Below are 14231 nucleotides of genomic sequence, written 5' to 3' on the forward strand. Positions count from 1 at the left end.
GGGGGGGGTGGAACGAGCAGCTGTCTACCCTTAGCAGGAGGGTTGCTGATTAATTACCTCTCCTGCTGCTGCTGCTGCTGGCTGTCCAGCAGCAGACTGAAGGTGGCTGCTGCTGTGCGCAGGTATATAAAGGCTCAGAGCCTATTATGACACGCGCAGCCAGCGTTCCATTGCCACATTCCGTCTACTGCAGGCGGGATACCTGGATGGCTGAATGTCACTGAGAAGCTCACAGAGACCGCCATAAGCAACAGTTTAAAAGAATGCCACAGACTAATCAACCAAACTTTTGGGTTGGTTTCTCTTTTATAGTCTGCAGGCATTAAATGAAAGAAGTCAGTGTTCCAGCAGAGGGAGACAACGTTTCAGAAAAGGCATTGTAGCAAACCAAAAAAGAAATTTTAAGCGCAGCAGAGTAACCAGCTCACATACCTGTTAGCTCAGGTGAGTTTAAAAGGCTGCTGTTGATAACAAGGGCATTTGCTAAATAGATGGTGTGTGTGCAACAATATACTGAAAGGTCAATTATATTGTGCAGCTTATCTCACCACCTGTAGTTATTTAGGTGAAAGCTCCAAAATGCTTGCCTAATATGTCTGTTTATCCAAAAGGAAGTATAGAGGGAGAGCTAGATAGATAGCATTGCATTACATTACATTACATGGCAATGCAATGCACAGTTGCTGAAGTTGAACCAAAATGAGCTTGTCATCTGGCTTCTGCAACTTTTAACATGAAAAATCCAATGAGGAGAAGAAAAGCAAAGCCAAAGAGTCCATCCCAAAATCCGACAAACAAGCAAAATGAACAAAAAGCATTGAATTCAATTCTTTCTGATTTTAGAAACTGCATTAAAGAAGGGGTGCACCGGTCCTGGAGATACTGCAATACCAGGTCAATGCATGGAGTGGACAGAGCAAGCTCTTTTTCCATCTCCCTGTTCTAAAAATCCATTTAATATATGGTCCCCAGATAGGGGACGTATCAGATATTAAACTGATAAGAACAGATACTACACTTGATCTTAGCCAAAAGGCCGAGAAGCGATAACCAGAATTGGTTTCCGACTACGGTGCCACCCAAGGATTCTGAAAAGTCCATTTGTGGAGATGGCCACCTGGACTCCCGTTAAGAAGACATGCTGTCAACCTCTAGATCCCTCACATGCCTGCACTTTTCGGCTTGCTGCTGCTGCAATCCACGCGTTTTAGATCTGCATAACTCCACCTCTTTTAGCACAGTACCCTCAACCCCCGGCTGCTCCCACCCGCCTCAACACCGTTGGAAGGGAGGAGAACCAATTAAGGCGGGGGGGGGGTGGAACGAGCAGCTGTCTACCCTTAGCAGGAGGGTTGCTGATTAATTACCTCTCCTGCTGCTGCTGGCTGTCCAGCAGCAGACTGAAGGTGGCTGCTGCTGTGCGCAGGTATATAAAGGCTCAGAGCCTATTATGACACGTGCAGCCAGCGTTCCATTGCCACATTCCGTCTACTGCAGGCGGGATACCTGGATGGCTGAATGTCACTGAGAAGCTCACAGAGACCGCCATAAGCAACAGTTTAAAAGAATGCCACAGACTAATCAACCAAACTTTTTGGGTTGGTTTCTCTTTTATAGTCTGCAGGCATTAAATGAAAGAAGTCAGTGTTCCAGCAGAGGGAGACAACGTTTCAGAAAAGGCATTGTAGCAAACCAAAAAAGAAATTTTAAGCGCAGCAGAGTAACCAGCTCACATACCTGTTAGCTCAGGTGAGTTTAAAAGGCTGCTGTTGATAACAAGGGCATTTGCTAAATAGATGGTGTGTGTGCAACAATATACTGAAAGGTCAATTATATTGTGCAGCTTATCTCACCACCTGTAGTTATTTAGGTGAAAGCTCCAAAATGCTTGCCTAATATGTCTGTTTATCCAAAAGGAAGTATAGAGGGAGAGCTAGATAGATAGCATTGCATTACATTACATTACATGGCAATGCAATGCACAGTTGCTGAAGTTGAACCAAAATGAGCTTGTCATCTGGCTTCTGCAACTTTTAACATGAAAAATCCAATGAGGAGAAGAAAAGCAAAGCCAAAGAGTCCATCCCAAAATCCGACAAACAAGCAAAATGAACAAAAAGCATTGAATTCAATTCTTTCTGATTTTAGAAACTGCATTAAAGAAGGGGTGCACCGGTCCTGGAGATACTGCAATACCAGGTCAATGCGTGGAGTGGACAGAGCAAGCTCTTTTTCCATCTCCCTGTTCTAAAAATCCATTTAATATATGGTCCCCAGATAGGGGACGTATCAGATATTAAACTGATAAGAACAGATACTACACTTGATCTTAGCCAAAAGGCCGAGAAGCGATAACCAGAATTGGTTTCCGACTACGGTGCCACCCAAGGATTCTGAAAAGTCCATTTGTGGAGATGGCCACCTGGACTCCCGTTAAGAAGACATGCTGTCAACCTCTAGATCCCTCACATGCCTGCACTTTTCGGCTTGCTGCTGCTGCAATCCACGCGTTTTAGATCTGCATAACTCCACCTCTTTTAGCACAGTACCCTCAACCCCCGGCTGTTCCCACCCGCCTCAACACCGTTGGAAGGGAGGAGAACCAATTAAGGCGGGGGGGGGGGGGTGGAACGAGCAGCTGTCTACCCTTAGCAGGAGGGTTGCTGATTAATTACCTCTCCTGCTGCTGCTGCTGCTGCTGCTGGCTGTCCAGCAGCAGACTGAAGGTGGCTGCTGCTGTGCGCAGGTATATAAAGGCTCAGAGCCTATTATGACACGCGCAGCCAGCGTTCCATTGCCACATTCCGTCTACTGCAGGCGCGATACCTGGATGGCTGAATGTCACTGAGAAGCTCACAGAGACCGCCATAAGCAACAGTTTAAAAGAATGCCACAGACTAATCAACCAAACTTTTTGGGTTGGTTTCTCTTTTATAGTCTGCAGGCATTAAATGAAAGAAGTCAGTGTTCCAGCAGAGGGAGACAACGTTTCAGAAAAGGCATTGTAGCAAACCAAAAAAGAAATTTTAAGCGCAGCAGAGTAACCAGCTCACATACCTGTTAGCTCAGGTGAGTTTAAAAGGCTGCTGTTGATAACAAGGGCATTTGCTAAATAGATGGTGTGTGTGCAACAATATACTGAAAGGTCAATTATATTGTGCAGCTTATCTCACCACCTGTAGTTATTTAGGTGAAAGCTCCAAAATGCTTGCCTAATATGTCTGTTTATCCAAAAGGAAGTATAGAGGGAGAGCTAGATAGATAGCATTGCATTACATTACATTACATGGCAATGCAATGCACAGTTGCTGAAGTTGAACCAAAATGAGCTTGTCATCTGGCTTCTGCAACTTTTAACATGAAAAATCCAATGAGGAGAAGAAAAGCAAAGCCAAAGAGTCCATCCCAAAATCCGACAAACAAGCAAAATGAACAAAAAGCATTGAATTCAATTCTTTCTGATTTTAGAAACTGCATTAAAGAAGGGGTGCACCGGTCCTGGAGATACTGCAATACCAGGTCAATGCATGGAGTGGACAGAGCAAGCTCTTTTTCCATCTCCCTGTTCTAAAAATCCATTTAATATATGGTCCCCAGATAGGGGACGTATCAGATATTAAACTGATAAGAACAGATACTACACTTGATCTTAGCCAAAAGGCCGAGAAGCGATAACCAGAATTGGTTTCCGACTACGGTGCCACCCAAGGATTCTGAAAAGTCCATTTGTGGAGATGGCCACCTGGACTCCCGTTAAGAAGACATGCTGTCAACCTCTAGATCCCTCACATGCCTGCACTTTTCGGCTTGCTGCTGCTGCAATCCACGCGTTTTAGATCTGCATAACTCCACCTCTTTTAGCACAGTACCCTCAACCCCTGGCTGCTCCCACCCGCCTCAACACCGTTGGAAGGGAGGAGAACCAATTAAGGCGGGGGGGGGGGGGGTGGAACGAGCAGCTGTCTACCCTTAGCAGGAGGGTTGCTGATTAATTACCTCTCCTGCTGCTGCTGCTGCTGGCTGTCCAGCAGCAGACTGAAGGTGGCTGCTGCTGTGCGCAGGTATATAAAGGCTCAGAGCCTATTATGACACGTGCAGCCAGCGTTCCATTGCCACATTCCGTCTACTGCAGGCGGGATACCTGGATGGCTGAATGTCACTGAGAAGCTCACAGAGACCGCCATAAGCAACAGTTTAAAAGAATGCCACAGACTAATCAACCAAACTTTTTGGGTTGGTTTCTCTTTTATAGTCTGCAGGCATTAAATGAAAGAAGTCAGTGTTCCAGCAGAGGGAGACAACGTTTCAGAAAAGGCATTGTAGCAAACCAAAAAAGAAATTTTAAGCGCAGCAGAGTAACCAGCTCACATACCTGTTAGCTCAGGTGAGTTTAAAAGGCTGCTGTTGATAACAAGGGCATTTGCTAAATAGATGGTGTGTGTGCAACAATATACTGAAAGGTCAATTATATTGTGCAGCTTATCTCACCACCTGTAGTTATTTAGGTGAAAGCTCCAAAATGCTTGCCTAATATGTCTGTTTATCCAAAAGGAAGTATAGAGGGAGAGCTAGATAGATAGCATTGCATTACATTACATTACATGGCAATGCAATGCACAGTTGCTGAAGTTGAACCAAAATGAGCTTGTCATCTGGCTTCTGCAACTTTTAACATGAAAAATCCAATGAGGAGAAGAAAAGCAAAGCCAAAGAGTCCATCCCAAAATCCGACAAACAAGCAAAATGAACAAAAAGCATTGAATTCAATTCTTTCTGATTTTAGAAACTGCATTAAAGAAGGGGTGCACCGGTCCTGGAGATACTGCAATACCAGGTCAATGCGTGGAGTGGACAGAGCAAGCTCTTTTTCCATCTCCCTGTTCTAAAAATCCATTTAATATATGGTCCCCAGATAGGGGACGTATCAGATATTAAACTGATAAGAACAGATACTACACTTGATCTTAGCCAAAAGGCCGAGAAGCGATAACCAGAATTGGTTTCCGACTACGGTGCCACCCAAGGATTCTGAAAAGTCCATTTGTGGAGATGGCCACCTGGACTCCCGTTAAGAAGACATGCTGTCAACCTCTAGATCCCTCACATGCCTGCACTTTTCGGCTTGCTGCTGCTGCAATCCACGCGTTTTAGATCTGCATAACTCCACCTCTTTTAGCACAGTACCCTCAACCCCCGGCTGTTCCCACCCGCCTCAACACCGTTGGAAGGGAGGAGAACCAATTAAGGCGGGGGGGGGGTGGAACGAGCAGCTGTCTACCCTTAGCAGGAGGGTTGCTGATTAATTACCTCTCCTGCTGCTGCTGCTGCTGGCTGTCCAGCAGCAGACTGAAGGTGGCTGCTGCTGTGCGCAGGTATATAAAGGCTCAGAGCCTATTATGACACGCGCAGCCAGCGTTCCATTGCCACATTCCGTCTACTGCAGGCGGGATACCTGGATGGCTGAATGTCACTGAGAAGCTCACAGAGACCGCCATAAGCAACAGTTTAAAAGAATGCCACAGACTAATCAACCAAACTTTTTGGGTTGGTTTCTCTTTTATAGTCTGCAGGCATTAAATGAAAGAAGTCAGTGTTCCAGCAGAGGGAGACAACGTTTCAGAAAAGGCATTGTAGCAAACCAAAAAAGAAATTTTAAGCGCAGCAGAGTAACCAGCTCACATACCTGTTAGCTCAGGTGAGTTTAAAAGGCTGCTGTTGATAACAAGGGCATTTGCTAAATAGATGGTGTGTGTGCAACAATATACTGAAAGGTCAATTATATTGTGCAGCTTATCTCACCACCTGTAGTTATTTAGGTGAAAGCTCCAAAATGCTTGCCTAATATGTCTGTTTATCCAAAAGGAAGTATAGAGGGAGAGCTAGATAGATAGCATTGCATTACATTACATTACATGGCAATGCAATGCACAGTTGCTGAAGTTGAACCAAAATGAGCTTGTCATCTGGCTTCTGCAACTTTTAACATGAAAAATCCAATGAGGAGAAGAAAAGCAAAGCCAAAGAGTCCATCCCAAAATCCGACAAACAAGCAAAATGAACAAAAAGCATTGAATTCAATTCTTTCTGATTTTAGAAACTGCATTAAAGAAGGGGTGCACCGGTCCTGGAGATACTGCAATACCAGGTCAATGCGTGGAGTGGACAGAGCAAGCTCTTTTTCCATCTCCCTGTTCTAAAAATCCATTTAATATATGGTCCCCAGATAGGGGACGTAACAGATATTAAACTGATAAGAACAGATACTACACTTGATCTTAGCCAAAAAGCCGAGAAGCGATAACCAGAATTGGTTTCCGACTACGGTGCCACCCAAGGATTCTGAAAAGTCCATTTGTGGAGATGGCCACCTGGACTCCCGTTAAGAAGACATGCTGTCAACCTCTAGATCCCTCACATGCCTGCACTTTTCGGCTTGCTGCTGCTGCAATCCACGCGTTTTAGATCTGCATAACTCCACCTCTTTTAGCACAGTACCCTCAACCCCCGGCTGTTCCCACCCGCCTCAACACCGTTGGAAGGGAGGAGAACCAATTAAGGCGGGGGGGGGTGGAACGAGCAGCTGTCTACCCTTAGCAGGAGGGTTGCTGATTAATTACCTCTCCTGCTGCTGCTGCTGCTGGCTGTCCAGCAGCAGACTGAAGGTGGCTGCTGCTGTGCGCAGGTATATAAAGGCTCAGAGCCTATTATGACACGCGCAGCCAGCGTTCCATTGCCACATTCCGTCTACTGCAGGCGGGATACCTGGATGGCTGAATGTCACTGAGAAGCTCACAGAGACCGCCATAAGCAACAGTTTAAAAGAATGCCACAGACTAATCAACCAAACTTTTTGGGTTGGTTTCTCTTTTATAGTCTGCAGGCATTAAATGAAAGAAGTCAGTGTTCCAGCAGAGGGAGACAACGTTTCAGAAAAGGCATTGTAGCAAACCAAAAAAGAAATTTTAAGCGCAGCAGAGTAACCAGCTCACATACCTGTTAGCTCAGGTGAGTTTAAAAGGCTGCTGTTGATAACAAGGGCATTTGCTAAATAGATGGTGTGTGTGCAACAATATACTGAAAGGTCAATTATATTGTGCAGCTTATCTCACCACCTGTAGTTATTTAGGTGAAAGCTCCAAAATGCTTGCCTAATATGTCTGTTTATCCAAAAGGAAGTATAGAGGGAGAGCTAGATAGATAGCATTGCATTACATTACATTACATGGCAATGCAATGCACAGTTGCTGAAGTTGAACCAAAATGAGCTTGTCATCTGGCTTCTGCAACTTTTAACATGAAAAATCCAATGAGGAGAAGAAAAGCAAAGCCAAAGAGTCCATCCCAAAATCCGACAAACAAGCAAAATGAACAAAAAGCATTGAATTCAATTCTTTCTGATTTTAGAAACTGCATTAAAGAAGGGGTGCACCGGTCCTGGAGATACTGCAATACCAGGTCAATGCGTGGAGTGGACAGAGCAAGCTCTTTTTCCATCTCCCTGTTCTAAAAATCCATTTAATATATGGTCCCCAGATAGGGGACGTATCAGATATTAAACTGATAAGAACAGATACTACACTTGATCTTAGCCAAAAGGCCGAGAAGCGATAACCAGAATTGGTTTCCGACTACGGTGCCACCCAAGGATTCTGAAAAGTCCATTTGTGGAGATGGCCACCTGGACTCCCGTTAAGAAGACATGCTGTCAACCTCTAGATCCCTCACATGCCTGCACTTTTCGGCTTGCTGCTGCTGCAATCCACGCGTTTTAGATCTGCATAACTCCACCTCTTTTAGCACAGTACCCTCAACCCCCGGCTGTTCCCACCCGCCTCAACACCGTTGGAAGGGAGGAGAACCAATTAAGGCGGGGGGGGGGGGTGGAACGAGCAGCTGTCTACCCTTAGCAGGAGGGTTGCTGATTAATTACCTCTCCTGCTGCTGCTGCTGCTGGCTGTCCAGCAGCAGACTGAAGGTGGCTGCTGCTGTGCGCAGGTATATAAAGGCTCAGAGCCTATTATGACACGCGCAGCCAGCGTTCCATTGCCACATTCCGTCTACTGCAGGCGGGATACCTGGATGGCTGAATGTCACTGAGAAGCTCACAGAGACCGCCATAAGCAACAGTTTAAAAGAATGCCACAGACTAATCAACCAAACTTTTTGGGTTGGTTTCTCTTTTATAGTCTGCAGGCATTAAATGAAAGAAGTCAGTGTTCCAGCAGAGGGAGACAACGTTTCAGAAAAGGCATTGTAGCAAACCAAAAAAGAAATTTTAAGCGCAGCAGAGTAACCAGCTCACATACCTGTTAGCTCAGGTGAGTTTAAAAGGCTGCTGTTGATAACAAGGGCATTTGCTAAATAGATGGTGTGTGTGCAACAATATACTGAAAGGTCAGTTATATTGTGCAGCTTATCTCACCACCTGTAGTTATTTAGGTGAAAGCTCCAAAATGCTTGCCTAATATGTCTGTTTATCCAAAAGGAAGTATAGAGGGAGAGCTAGATAGATAGCATTGCATTACATTACATTAAATGGCAATGCAATGCACAGTTGCTGAAGTTGAACCAAAATGAGCTTGTCATCTGGCTTCTGCAACTTTTAACATGAAAAATCCAATGAGGAGAAGAAAAGCAAAGCCAAAGAGTCCATCCCAAAATCCGACAAACAAGCAAAATGAACAAAAAGCATTGAATTCAATTCTTTCTGATTTTAGAAACTGCATTAAAGAAGGGGTGCACCGGTCCTGGAGATACTGCAATACCAGGTCAATGCGTGGAGTGGACAGAGCAAGCTCTTTTTCCATCTCCCTGTTCTAAAAATCCATTTAATATATGGTCCCCAGATAGGGGACGTATCAGATATTAAACTGATAAGAACAGATACTACACTTGATCTTAGCCAAAAGGCCGAGAAGCGATAACCAGAATTGGTTTCCGACTACGGTGCCACCCAAGGATTCTGAAAAGTCCATTTGTGGAGATGGCCACCTGGACTCCCGTTAAGAAGACATGCTGTCAACCTCTAGATCCCTCACATGCCTGCACTTTTCGGCTTGCTGCTGCTGCAATCCACGCGTTTTAGATCTGCATAACTCCACCTCTTTTAGCACAGTACCCTCAACCCCCGGCTGTTCCCACCCGCCTCAACACCGTTGGAAGGGAGGAGAACCAATTAAGGCGGGGGGGGGGTGGAACGAGCAGCTGTCTACCCTTAGCAGGAGGGTTGCTGATTAATTACCTCTCCTGCTGCTGCTGCTGCTGGCTGTCCAGCAGCAGACTGAAGGTGGCTGCTGCTGTGCGCAGGTATATAAAGGCTCAGAGCCTATTATGACACGCGCAGCCAGCGTTCCATTGCCACATTCCGTCTACTGCAGGCGGGATACCTGGATGGCTGAATGTCACTGAGAAGCTCACAGAGACCGCCATAAGCAACAGTTTAAAAGAATGCCACAGACTAATCAACCAAACTTTTTGGGTTGGTTTCTCTTTTATAGTCTGCAGGCATTAAATGAAAGAAGTCAGTGTTCCAGCAGAGGGAGACAACGTTTCAGAAAAGGCATTGTAGCAAACCAAAAAAGAAATTTTAAGCGCAGCAGAGTAACCAGCTCACATACCTGTTAGCTCAGGTGAGTTTAAAAGGCTGCTGTTGATAACAAGGGCATTTGCTAAATAGATGGTGTGTGTGCAACAATATACTGAAAGGTCAATTATATTGTGCAGCTTATCTCACCACCTGTAGTTATTTAGGTGAAAGCTCCAAAATGCTTGCCTAATATGTCTGTTTATCCAAAAGGAAGTATAGAGGGAGAGCTAGATAGATAGCATTGCATTACATTACATTACATGGCAATGCAATGCACAGTTGCTGAAGTTGAACCAAAATGAGCTTGTCATCTGGCTTCTGCAACTTTTAACATGAAAAATCCAATGAGGAGAAGAAAAGCAAAGCCAAAGAGTCCATCCCAAAATCCGACAAACAAGCAAAATGAACAAAAAGCATTGAATTCAATTCTTTCTGATTTTAGAAACTGCATTAAAGAAGGGGTGCACCGGTCCTGGAGATACTGCAATACCAGGTCAATGCGTGGAGTGGACAGAGCAAGCTCTTTTTCCATCTCCCTGTTCTAAAAATCAATTTAATATATGGTCCCCAGATAGGGGACGTATCAGATATTAAACTGATAAGAACAGATACTACACTTGATCTTAGCCAAAAGGCCGAGAAGCGATAACCAGAATTGGTTTCCGACTACGGTGCCACCCAAGGATTCTGAAAAGTCCATTTGTGGAGATGGCCACCTGGACTCCCGTTAAGAAGACATGCTGTCAACCTCTAGATCCCTCACATGCCTGCACTTTTCGGCTTGCTGCTGCTGCAATCCACGCGTTTTAGATCTGCATAACTCCACCTCTTTTAGCACAGTACCCTCAACCCCCGGCTGTTCCCACCCGCCTCAACACCGTTGGAAGGGAGGAGAACCAATTAAGGCGGGGGGGGGGGTGGAACGAGCAGCTGTCTACCCTTAGCAGGAGGGTTGCTGATTAATTACCTCTCCTGCTGCTGCTGCTGCTGGCTGTCCAGCAGCAGACTGAAGGTGGCTGCTGCTGTGCGCAGGTATATAAAGGCTCAGAGCCTATTATGACACGCGCAGCCAGCGTTCCATTGCCACATTCCGTCTACTGCAGGCGGGATACCTGGATGGCTGAATGTCACTGAGAAGCTCACAGAGACCGCCATAAGCAACAGTTTAAAAGAATGCCACAGACTAATCAACCAAACTTTTTGGGTTGGTTTCTCTTTTATAGTCTGCAGGCATTAAATGAAAGAAGTCAGTGTTCCAGCAGAGGGAGACAACGTTTCAGAAAAGGCATTGTAGCAAACCAAAAAAGAAATTTTAAGCGCAGCAGAGTAACCAGCTCACATACCTGTTAGCTCAGGTGAGTTTAAAAGGCTGCTGTTGATAACAAGGGCATTTGCTAAATAGATGGTGTGTGTGCAACAATATACTGAAAGGTCAATTATATTGTGCAGCTTATCTCACCACCTGTAGTTATTTAGGTGAAAGCTCCAAAATGCTTGCCTAATATGTCTGTTTATCCAAAAGGAAGTATAGAGGGAGAGCTAGATAGATAGCATTGCATTACATTACATTACATGGCAATGCAATGCACAGTTGCTGAAGTTGAACCAAAATGAGCTTGTCATCTGGCTTCTGCAACTTTTAACATGAAAAATCCAATGAGGAGAAGAAAAGCAAAGCCAAAGAGTCCATCCCAAAATCCGACAAACAAGCAAAATGAACAAAAAGCATTGAATTCAATTCTTTCTGATTTTAGAAACTGCATTAAAGAAGGGGTGCAGCGGTCCTGGAGATACTGCAATACCAGGTCAATGCGTGGAGTGGACAGAGCAAGCTCTTTTTCCATCTCCCTGTTCTAAAAATCCATTTAATATATGGTCCGCAGATAGGGGACGTATCAGATATTTAACTGATAAGAACAGATACTACACTTGATCTTAGCCAAAAGGCCGAGAAGCGATAACCAGAATTGGTTTCCGACTACGGTGCCACCCAAGGATTCTGAAAAGTCCATTTGTGGAGATGGCCACCTGGACTCCCGTTAAGAAGACATGCTGTCAACCTCTAGATCCCTCACATGCCTGCACTTTTCGGCTTGCTGCTGCTGCAATCCACGCGTTTTAGATCTGCATAACTCCACCTCTTTTAGCACAGTACCCTCAACCCCCGGCTGTTCCCACCCGCCTCAACACCGTTGGAAGGGAGGAGAACCAATTAAGGCGGGGGGGGGGTGGAACGAGCAGCTGTCTACCCTTAGCAGGAGGGTTGCTGATTAATTACCTCTCCTGCTGCTGCTGCTGCTGGCTGTCCAGCAGCAGACTGAAGGTGGCTGCTGCTGTGTGCAGGTATATAAAGGCTCAGAGCCTATTATGACACGCGCAGCCAGCGTTCCATTGCCACATTCCGTCTACTGCAGGCGGGATACCTGGATGGCTGAATGTCACTGAGAAGCTCACAGAGACCGCCATAAGCAACAGTTTAAAAGAATGCCACAGACTAATCAACCAAACTTTTTGGGTTGGTTTCTCTTTTATAGTCTGCAGGCATTAAATGAAAGAAGTCAGTGTTCCAGCAGAGGGAGACAACGTTTCAGAAAAGGCATTGTAGCAAACCAAAAAAGAAATTTTAAGCGCAGCAGAGTAACCAGCTCACATACCTGTTAGCTCAGGTGAGTTTAAAAGGCTGCTGTTGATAACAAGGGCATTTGCTAAATAGATGGTGTGTGTGCAACAATATACTGAAAGGTCAATTATATTGTGCAGCTTATCTCACCACCTGTAGTTATTTAGGTGAAAGCTCCAAAATGCTTGCCTAATATGTCTGTTTATCCAAAAGGAAGTATAGAGGGAGAGCTAGATAGATAGCATTGCATTACATTACATTACATGGCAATGCAATGCACAGTTGCTGAAGTTGAACCAAAATGAGCTTGTCATCTGGCTTCTGCAACTTTTAACATGAAAAATCCAATGAGGAGAAGAAAAGCAAAGCCAAAGAGTCCATCCCAAAATCCGACAAACAAGCAAAATGAACAAAAAGCATTGAATTCAATTCTTTCTGATTTTAGAAACTGCATTAAAGAAGGGGTGCACCGGTCCTGGAGATACTGCAATACCAGGTCAATGCGTGGAGTGGACAGAGCAAGCTCTTTTTCCATCTCCCTGTTCTAAAAATCCATTTAATATATGGTCCCCAGATAGGGGACGTATCAGATATTAAACTGATAAGAACAGATACTACACTTGATCTTAGCCAAAAGGCCGAGAAGCGATAACCAGAATTGGTTTCCGACTACGGTGCCACCCAAGGATTCTGAAAAGTCCATTTGTGGAGATGGCCACCTGGACTCCCGTTAAGAAGACATGCTGTCAACCTCTAGATCCCTCACATGCCTGCACTTTTCGGCTTGCTGCTGCTGCAATCCACGCGTTTTAGATCTGCATAACTCCACCTCTTTTAGCACAGTACCCTCAACCCCCGGCTGTTCCACCCGCCTCAACACCGTTGGAAGGGAGGAGAACCAATTAAGGCGGGGGGGTGGGGTGGAACGAGCAGCTGTCTACCCTTAGCAGGAGGGTTGCTGATTAATTACCTCTCCTGCTGCTGCTGCTGCTGGCTGTCCAGCAGCAGACTGAAGGTGGCTGCTGCTGTGCGCAGGTATATAAAGGCTCAGAGCCTATTATGACACGCGCAGCCAGCGTTCCATTGCCACATTCCGTCTACTGCAGGCGGGATACCTGGATGGCGGAATGTCACTGAGAAGCTCACAGAGACCGCCATAAGCAACAGTTTACAAGAATGCCACAGACTAATCAACCAAACTTTTTGGGTTGGTTTCTCTTTTATAGTCTGCAGGCATTAAATGAAAGAAGTCAGTGTTCCAGCAGAGGGAGACAACGTTTCAGAAAAGGCATTGTAGCAAACCAAAAAAGAAATTTTAAGCGCAGCAGAGTAACCAGCTCACATACCTGTTAGCTCAGGTGAGTTTAAAAGGCTGCTGTTGATAACAAGGGCATTTGCTAAATAGATGGTGTGTGTGCAACAATATACTGAAAGGTCAATTATATTGTGCAGCTTATCTCACCACCTGTAGTTATTTAGGTGAAAGCTCCAAAATGCTTGCCTAATATGTCTGTTTATCCAAAAGGAAGTATAGAGGGAGAGCTAGATAGATAGCATTGCATTACATTACATTACATGGCAATGCAATGCACAGTTGCTGAAGTTGAACCAAAATGAGCTTGTCATCTGGCTTCTGCAACTTTTAACATGAAAAATCCAATGAGGAGAAGAAAAGCAAAGCCAAAGAGTCCATCCTAAAATCCGACAAACAAGCAAAATGAACAAAAAGCATTGAATTCAATTCTTTCTGATTTTAGAAACTGCATTAAAGAAGGGGTGCACCGGTCCTGGAGATACTGCAATACCAGGTCAATGCGTGGAGTGGACAGAGCAAGCTCTTTTTCCATCTCCCTGTTCTAAAAATCCATTTAATATATGGTCCCCAGATAGGGGACGTATCAGATATTAAACTGATAAGAACAGATACTACACTTGATCTTAGCCAAAAGGCCGAGAAGCGATAACCAGAATTGGTTTCCGACTACGGTGCCACCCAAGGATTCTGAAAAGTCCATTTGTGGAGAT

The 14231-nt window shown here is 45.0% G+C and overlaps 11 non-coding genes across 11 annotated transcripts; all 11 read right to left on the bottom strand.

The window, feature by feature from the left end:
* Positions 1–857: 857 nt before the first annotated feature.
* On the bottom strand, positions 858–1048 carry LOC141191304 (U2 spliceosomal RNA). The gene has a single exon (XR_012265302.1). It is a non-coding gene; the product is annotated as a U2 spliceosomal RNA (small nuclear RNA).
* A 1114-nt stretch (positions 1049–2162) lies between these two features.
* LOC141186551 (U2 spliceosomal RNA) lies at positions 2163–2353 on the bottom strand. Its single transcript, XR_012260818.1, has one exon. It is a non-coding gene; the product is annotated as a U2 spliceosomal RNA (small nuclear RNA).
* A 1129-nt stretch (positions 2354–3482) lies between these two features.
* Positions 3483–3673, bottom strand: LOC141191306 (U2 spliceosomal RNA). The gene has a single exon (XR_012265304.1). It is a non-coding gene; the product is annotated as a U2 spliceosomal RNA (small nuclear RNA).
* A 1124-nt stretch (positions 3674–4797) lies between these two features.
* LOC141186552 (U2 spliceosomal RNA) lies at positions 4798–4988 on the bottom strand. The gene has a single exon (XR_012260819.1). It is a non-coding gene; the product is annotated as a U2 spliceosomal RNA (small nuclear RNA).
* Positions 4989–6108: 1120 nt separating this feature from the next.
* Positions 6109–6299, bottom strand: LOC141185472 (U2 spliceosomal RNA). Its single transcript, XR_012260132.1, has one exon. It is a non-coding gene; the product is annotated as a U2 spliceosomal RNA (small nuclear RNA).
* Positions 6300–7418: 1119 nt separating this feature from the next.
* Positions 7419–7609, bottom strand: LOC141186553 (U2 spliceosomal RNA). Its single transcript, XR_012260820.1, has one exon. It is a non-coding gene; the product is annotated as a U2 spliceosomal RNA (small nuclear RNA).
* A 1122-nt stretch (positions 7610–8731) lies between these two features.
* Positions 8732–8922, bottom strand: LOC141186554 (U2 spliceosomal RNA). The gene has a single exon (XR_012260821.1). It is a non-coding gene; the product is annotated as a U2 spliceosomal RNA (small nuclear RNA).
* Positions 8923–10042: 1120 nt separating this feature from the next.
* LOC141187750 (U2 spliceosomal RNA) lies at positions 10043–10233 on the bottom strand. The gene has a single exon (XR_012261906.1). It is a non-coding gene; the product is annotated as a U2 spliceosomal RNA (small nuclear RNA).
* Positions 10234–11354: 1121 nt separating this feature from the next.
* On the bottom strand, positions 11355–11545 carry LOC141185605 (U2 spliceosomal RNA). The gene has a single exon (XR_012260252.1). It is a non-coding gene; the product is annotated as a U2 spliceosomal RNA (small nuclear RNA).
* Positions 11546–12665: 1120 nt separating this feature from the next.
* LOC141186555 (U2 spliceosomal RNA) lies at positions 12666–12856 on the bottom strand. The gene has a single exon (XR_012260822.1). It is a non-coding gene; the product is annotated as a U2 spliceosomal RNA (small nuclear RNA).
* A 1121-nt stretch (positions 12857–13977) lies between these two features.
* Positions 13978–14168, bottom strand: LOC141186557 (U2 spliceosomal RNA). The gene has a single exon (XR_012260824.1). It is a non-coding gene; the product is annotated as a U2 spliceosomal RNA (small nuclear RNA).
* Between the last annotated feature and the right edge of the window lie 63 nt (positions 14169–14231).

Source organism: Phyllobates terribilis, unplaced genomic scaffold (genome assembly GCF_046119375.1).
Source record: "Phyllobates terribilis strain yellow unplaced genomic scaffold, ASM4611937v1 Scaffold_40__1_contigs__length_11209783, whole genome shotgun sequence".
Taxonomy (NCBI): Eukaryota; Metazoa; Chordata; class Amphibia; order Anura; family Dendrobatidae; genus Phyllobates; species Phyllobates terribilis.